General features: G+C 39.8%; 1 long non-coding RNA gene across 1 annotated transcript; it reads left to right on the top strand.

Annotated features, from left to right (window-relative positions):
- The first annotated feature begins 2,195 nt into the window (after positions 1–2,195).
- On the top strand, positions 2,196–6,447 carry LOC136477194 (uncharacterized). Its single transcript, XR_010763925.1, has 2 exons — positions 2,196–4,191; positions 5,886–6,447. It is a non-coding gene; the product is annotated as an uncharacterized lncRNA (long non-coding RNA).
- Positions 6,448–8,374: the final 1,927 nt, after the last annotated feature.

Raw genomic sequence — 8,374 nt, 5'->3', positions numbered from 1 at the left:
GGAAGATTGGTTGCTCATGCAAAGTTTCTATCATGGATTAACCCAAAAAGCTCATGAACAACTCGATGCCACTGCTGGAGGATCATTTATGTCACTCACCCCTAGAAAAGCTGAGACTCTTATGGAAAAGATAGCCTCTAATCAAGGCTAGTCATCATGCAATATTCTATCATGCCACATGAGTAAAGAAATACCAGAGGAGGTGTGTGCATTATCAACCAAGATGGACACATTATTGAATTGGCTTGAACAACGAGCCAATTACAAGAAGGATCGTCAAGCTATTCAAGGTGCATTCGATGCTCAGAATGTTTGTGGAGCGTATTTGGGGATTGAATTCCCTAAATATCAAGAGGATGCAAAAATTGTCACCAACAACTCCGCTCCACATCAAAGGCAAGGATAGAATCAACAACAACGGTCAACTCACCCAGGTAAGTACCCAGGTGGTTACTATAATACTCCAAAACAACCATCCTTAAGAGAATTAATCTTAGAACAAGCTAGGATTAATGAGAATATTTCTAAGAAGCTTGCTTTTAACGATAAAGTCCTAGAAAGCATAAATAATAAAATGGATAGTTTTTCTTCTGCTATAAAAGACCAACTTAGCTTTAATAAAAGTATAGAACAACAATTAGCCCAGTTGGTTGTTGCTCTACCTGTTGCTACTAACCTTGAGAAGGTAAACGCCATGACTACAAGAGGTGGCAAGTCTACTCGTGATCCACCATATCCGACAAGGACAAGTAAGACACCAGTGGCGGTGCAGGAAGAAGAGAAAACATCCGATGAAGTTGAAGAATTTGGGCCACAAGAACAAGAGTTACGACAAGATTTTCATAACACAACTCTCCTACTGTTTCCACGTAGAAACCGGAAATCCAAAGCGGATGAGCAATTTGGTAAGTTTGTAGAGGTAATTCAAAAGTTATATCAATATTTCGTTGCTAGATGCCCTACAGGTACCTACCTATGCGAAGTATCTTAGAGACATCCTCAACAACAAAAGACCACTGCCATCTACGATGGTAATCAAGTTAACGGAGGAGTGCAGTGCGGTCATCCTAAAAACTTCACCTATCAAGAAGAAGGATCCAGGATGCCCCACTGTCGATTGCTCGATCGGGAACCAGAACTTTGAGAATGCATTATGCGATCTTGGAGCAAGTGTCAGTGTTATGCCCAAAAAAGGTCTTCGACAAGCTAAACTATTCAACACTCATGCCAACATCAATGTGTTTGCAACTAGCTGACCTATCGGTCCGCTACCCTGCAGGAATCGCCGAAAATATTCCAATAAAGATCCGAAACTTTTTTGTTCTTGTAGATTTTGTAGTACTTGACATACAGGAAGACATGAAGATGCCTCTCATCCTTGGGAGACCCTTCCTGAGCACTACAAATGCCCACATTGATGTCAGAGCCGGAGAAATTAAATTCTGCATCAATGGAAAAGAAGAGCGATTTGCCTTCGAGCCAAGACCGAAACAATGCTCCAATTTGGAGTGGCGTGAAGATCAAGTACAACCGGTAAGGTCTCCATCTCTAGGACCAACCGCTGCACCCAAAGAATAAACTTGAACGGAGGAGTCCAGTTCGGTGGACTTAAAAATCCCAAACCTTCGCCGGGAGATAACTCGGTAGTTATCCATATTTAGTTTCATCTTTACTTTTTCATATTGCATTAGCATATTTACTTTCCCATACCTGCATCATAAAATAAAAAAAATTGCATCATGCCATAATAAAAATCTAAGCCCCACGTAAATAATTTTTTACGGCATAAACCCCGGTAAGAAATATTTATTGTGGCGGCATAAAAATTTGAAAATACCATCATTCATATTGTTTTATTTCATAGTATCATAGGATAATTTTTGCATTGCATTTCTATACTTGTATACGGTAGAAATATGAGAGACACATGGGCCCACACCCATCACATCTATCACCTCCATCTCTCCATTATTCACCACCACCTCCACTACCATCCACTCCTGTCAGTTTTTCCACCAAAAGGAGCACCAAGGGAGCTGGTTACTTACTTAGGGATGAAGCAAAGAAGCATCAGGGGAATGGAGAGGCCATTTGGCCACTTGGTGGGGCTGGCCGGCCCCAACACCATGCCGGCCGGCCTCCTGTTGCGCCCTTATAAATATCCCTTCAAACTCCATGCACTCGGCCTCACTCCGACCCAGAAAAACACATCCCTCAGTCGAGAAACCAGCAGAAAAATTCCGTAGTAAATTTCTTCTCATTTGAGAGAAATTTGGAGTGAGTTAAAGTGAAAGGAAGTTGTAGTGTGAAAGTAGTGGCAAGAATTATAGTTAAGAGAGGGGAAGTGCTGTTTGAATTTGAGAGAAGAAATATAAAATTTGAGTAGAGGTGCTGCCCAAATTACGAGAGATAATTAGAGAGAGGTTGTGCTAGATATTTTCATCTTGGACGACTAACCTCCGGACTATTGACTCTCTGGACAGCTAACCTCTAACATCCTAATCTTCTCCACGAGTTGTTTTGTTTGTCTTGATTTTTGAAGGAATCATGAGCAAGTTCGTCGGCACGATCAAGAGGGCAGTGTCATTCCATTCATCGAGGAACCGTACTTCATCCCGTGCCGGGTCTGACATGGAGGTCGACCCTCCATCCCCTGCTGTTGGATTGTCCTCACGAACAGCCCAAGAGGAGTCCTTTACCCTCCTTAGGGATAAGGATATCAAACTGCAAGACGACCGTGAGAAAAGGATTTTCTTGGCTTTGAAGGATAGGACGTTCGCTCACACTCCTGTCCTCGACCCGACACTTCTCCAAACAACAGGTATGGATTCTGAATTTGATCTTGTTTTCAAGAATATTGGGTGGGAAAATGCATGGGAGTTGCATGAATAAGGGTGTAGGCTCTTGACCATAGAATTTCTCTACATTTTACAACTAAAAGATACTGAAGTTTCTTTTAGACTTTTTAATAAGGAATTCTTTGCATCATGGAGAAACTTAAGTAGATTTTTAGGTTTTTCTGAACTTTGTGCTGTAGATATAGATGATAAGCTAAATGATTTTGATAGGAATAGGTTTTGGCAGGATATAACTAGAGAAGTAGTTTGCCACCGTCCTCATACTGATGAAATTCACCACCCCACTTTGCGGTTTTTGCATAAGTGGATGGGCGTTACCCTTTTCCTAGAGAAGATTTCTAAGTGCTTAGAATAGAGGAACTTAAATTACTTTATGCTATAATTAAAAAGAAGAAAGTTTCTCCTGTGAAATTTATGATGAACTACTGGTTATCAATTTCTGGGTTGAAAGGGGATGTTTGGTGCACTTCATGGGTAACTCGTTTAGCTAGGAATTTGGGCCTGCTAGATAACGCCATTGTTGTCTATATCACTACACCACGCTGGATCATTGACTATGTACATTTCAATAAGGCGCATATGCTTAAGAAAGGGGAAAATGGTAAAATGGTAATGATGTACAAAGATTATACAAATGAATTTGAATTGCCAGACCGAAATCTCGGTCTATATGTGGTGGAATCTTTTGATTTTAATTTGCAGAAAAAGGGAGCAGAACCCCGTAGGAGTGCCTCCGCCCAATTCACACGAAACCAAAACCCAAGGTATCGTGGTGAAGATGCCGCTCCAATAGGACCGGCCTTCACCAACTATGTTGGGTTCGAACAGGCAGGACCATCCCGGGATCATCACCCAAGGCATGATGGATGGGAGCAACCAGTTCCCCATCATCTGGAGACGTCCTGGCTGCAAGGATCTAGTGCACGGTGGGGTGAAGGTAACTTCGACTTCTACCAGCAACAAGATTATGAGATCTCTAGCGGTACCCAGGGAGGACACATGTCTTTCTCTAGACGGGGCTTCCACGACTATGCACTAGGCTTTCATGGTCCTTATCCCTTCCATCAAGAACCACCAGTGGACCATGAACGCCTCGACACCAAGCTCACCACCATCGAAGAAGGCCAACAAGAGATCCGGAATACCCTTCAACAGCATGCTCAGTGGCAAGAGAACACGACACAGACCCTCACCGAGATTCATCAGCACCAATAGCACAAGCAAGACAACTAGAACTGGTTGTTCGGTGGCCTCAACATCGGCCATCTGCCACCACCATACCAGTAAGTACCACGGCAACATCTAGCTTGGGGGAGGACCCCCTTTATCCAAGGTAAGTTTTCTTTTTCTATTTAGTATTTTATTTTCTACAATTTTAAATTTAATTTATTAAAAAATGCATAACTAAGAAAACAAAACAAAGATTTATCTTTATATAGATATATTAGTGTGTGTTGTTTGCTTTAAATTTAGTTTGCTTAAGTATGTCTTAGTATTTTTAGAGTCATTTAAATAAAAGGAACTTGAAGAACAAACTCACATGTTGAAATAGATGCTCTATAATTCTTTTCAAGTACCTAGTATTTGAACTTGAATTATCCCAAGTTTTGGATAGAATTGATTTGACATAAGAATTTGCTCTAAACTTGAAACTCGTGGGTAGTAATGCTTGAACTGAGTCTCGGTAGTTGAGGGATAAGATATGAGAAGGTCTGAGCTGCTATCTATCTTGTTCCTAGTGATACTAGAGTTCTGGAGATTTATCTTTTGAAAAACCTAAAATTCCATATGATGAGATCATGTATGACAAAGTGTTAATTCCTACCAAAGCCAAACATATTTATACTTAGGTTAGGAAAAATTCCACTGATATGCTGCTTGTTTTGTATTGAGTTTAGTCAATCTTTGTTGATGCCTTATGAGAGGTTTGTCATACTTTTAAAATCAAGATCACGTACACACCACCCATATATGCACTATTCCTACACTGGGGATAGGTGCAACCACATTACATCTAGTTCCACCCAAAAATGTTTTACTCCTACACTGGGAGTAAATACCAAAAATATTCATCATATGTTTCTATCAAATAAATGCTCTAAGTTCTTGTTACTCTCTCTCTAATAATTCTTGTGCAGAAAAGAGGCATGTGGCTATGTAAAAGTTATTCATAAAAGAGAAAAAAAGAGAGTTGAGAAAAAATGGACAAGTGTCCGAATAATTAAAACAATAGGTACTTAGATGTCCGCCTGAAAAAAAAAAGAAGAAAAAGAGAAAGAGATGAATAAGATAGCCCATACTCTCTTGCAAATGTTTTCAAAGTCCCAAAAGAGAGATGTTTTCAACGAGCATAGTAGAATTAGGTTAGCCACCATATTCCACACACATGCACATCTTGATTTGATTGTATGACTTAACTCTCTTTGGATCCATTGTTTGACTTTACAATATATGTATTGCAAGTATGCTCTTCATGTTATCACCCTTCCTATGAACTCCACATAAGCCTTAGTTGTAGGAAGAAAGGCATAACATCATTATTGCCTAGGTGAGGATCCATAAATACCACATATTTTGAGAGACTTAAGAGTGTCATACATAGAATCTATGAGTTTTATTTTGAAAAACTTGCAAAACTCCAGAATAATGGTAGAACACAAACTTAAAACATAGTGCTTGACTTGATTGTTCTGTCTTTCAATTACCCAAGATATAAGTAATAGCTATAAGCCCCATGGTTGAAAAGTAATATGAGTAAGTTTGACAGTCAGATTAGTTTGGTCTGATTCAAAAGGAGAACTCTTGTTTGAATACTTGTGTGTTTTTGAAGGATTATAATCTCTATACCCAGATTAGTTTTGCTAAGGGACTAGCAAAAGGTAAGCTTGGGGGATTGTTGACAGCAGTTATCAACCAATTTATATGCCAAAATAACCCAAGGAAATGCATAAAAATGATCACCAATAGAAACTTAGGGGTTTAAACTGGCAATTTCCACGAGTTTTGGTGAATCTGTGTTTTTAGCAGGGTATAATCAGAAAACCATCAAGAGGGATCTAATCGTCAAAGGAAAAATCAGAATTTCACCGAGGAAACAAATCTAGAAGGTTCCAAAGGATGCGGAAAGACTCCACACCGAAGCGTGAGCTGGGACCCTGCCAAGTGGGACCGGCTGATCCCACCACCATATTGGCCGGTCCCTGGCAGTGGGCCCAAGGTGTCAGCTTCCAGAAGGTTCCTCCACCGATTCCTAGGGTTGCATCTACGCTATTCCTTAAGTTAGTTTGATCCAAGGGCTCACGTTGCTTCCTGAGGCCTATAAACCAGGACCCCCCCTCCCCCCAGGGCATCAACCATCATTGATCGGTTGATCATTAGTCAGGGTTAGACAGAAAACTAGGGTTTCTAAAGTTTAGATTAGAGAGCTCTAGCTCTTTAGAGTTCTAGTATAGATTAGCTAGCAAGGTTTGAATAGAGTGTGAGCTACTGCTCAGGATTCTGGATCTACCGTCTAGAGACTGGTAAACCCATTGTATCTCTTTATTTATGACTTTGTGCTACTTCAATATTATTATGTTTCTATTTATTATGTTCCTAGTCTGCTCTAGTAGTATGCTTGATATAGTTATGATTAATGATGCATTTATGCATAAGTTCACAAAGCGCTTAGCTCATTACACGTGTGGGTTAAGTGGTAGAGAGTATGTAGGCGTGGTGCTTAGATATTATTTACCTATGGATGCCCTCTGCAAGCCGGGCCATGTGGTAGATCGTGGATGTGACAGTCCCGTTGAGTCCTTTGTAGTCCACTCCCCATTTGTAGAGAATATAGAACGATATTGCAAGGTTAGACAAGCTATGTTCTTGATAATCCTTAGTAATGTTTCCTTATGCATAGATCCTAGTTAGTTATACTATAGATGAAAGTGTATATATTAGAGTATACAAAAGACTTGATAGATTATTAATGACTTAGGATTCTTTTACTCTTAATGAATCTCCTACTTAGCTATACTATATTAGTGAGTCTCTAATTCTATCTCTGCAATACCACTATTACCCTATGATTATCATTTATTTTACCCTTTGACTTACCCCTGTTATAGTATGAGTGTGATTATTATCATAAGTATACACTTTTTTCAATGTCTCCATGCCAACCCAATTCCATAAGCTCTTCCCTGTGGTAAAATATAAATAACGATACCTAGAATACTCCTGGTTAAAATGCTACAATGGTATAATTATCTGTGCGCTTGCAGATACTTCATATTCATATTTATATATTTTCACTCTAGTCACTTGCATTAGTAATAACTGCTTAGTGTTATTCTAGTAGTAATGCTAGGTAGTATCCAAACATATCTCTTGCATCCATACTAGGGATGACAACCTGGTCAAAGCTAGGAGGTATAGGTTTATATAGGTGGCTAAGTATTTATAACAAGTGACACATTAAGAATACCAACACCAAACATATTCATTTTCTTCATAATCTTCCTCTTGAAAATCGGCCCAATTCTGGTCAACAACTCGCTACGCTTCCACTTTTTATGCGCCGATCTATATCGCTATGTTGATACTCAATTCGGTCACGAACAGACCGGCGGTTGGCCTAAGATTGCCTAGACTCCCAATATTGTTCACTGCATTCTAGGCAATTGTTTCTAGTAGGCAATTTCAAACATTCATTCTAGCAATTTCTAAAGAAAGGACAATTCCAATGTGACTCGTCTTGCTCTCTCTCATACCTATCTGCTTTTTGTCGATGCTGGCATTCTTCTTCTTCTAACCAACGACGATAATCATTTTCCTTCTGTTGTTGCCATTTATTCAATAGGATACAAGATGTAATACGTGGCCTCATGGCATCAGCTCTTGAAGTTTCTCTCTGCTCATATCAGCTCTTCTGTAGGTCACCATGCCTTTTGATTTCTCTGTATTCCTTAGCCGATATATGCATCTCTGGATCAACTATTCTAGCCTCTTGCCTTAGCCGATGTCAACACTCTGGTCTTTCCTTTGAACAACTTAGCATCAACCATGTTTTGATCTCTTGGAAAAGGATTGTTGTCAACTTTCATCTTCCGAGGTGTATCAAATTTAAGCTTTCCCTGCTGAATAGCTCTTTGGATATGTTAACGAAAGATTCTGCAATCATTAGTACTATGAGAGGTGGCATTATGATATTTATAGAACTTCTTATTCTTCAGCTGCTCAGGAGGTAACATAACATGATTGGCAGGCAATTTGATCTGTCCTTCCTCAAGCAAGAAATCAAAGAGTTTGTCTGCCTTTGTAACATCAAAATCATAACTTTCTTCACCTCCTTTCCCCCAAGGATTGGGAACCACTACTATCTTTTTACCCCAATTCCACTCAGCTGCAGCAACTTCCTCCTCATCATCTTCATCGACTAAATATGGACCGTAGGTGTCAACAATAGCAGCATTCTTCTGAAACCGGGTATCCCTGCGCATACTCTGAAATTGGCTATTGAGTGTTGTCACTCGTTG

The sequence above is a fragment of the Miscanthus floridulus genome, chromosome 8, assembly GCF_019320115.1.
Source record: "Miscanthus floridulus cultivar M001 chromosome 8, ASM1932011v1, whole genome shotgun sequence".
Lineage (NCBI taxonomy): Eukaryota > Viridiplantae > Streptophyta > Magnoliopsida > Poales > Poaceae > Miscanthus > Miscanthus floridulus.
This window is presented reverse-complemented; position numbering and strand designations above follow the sequence as displayed.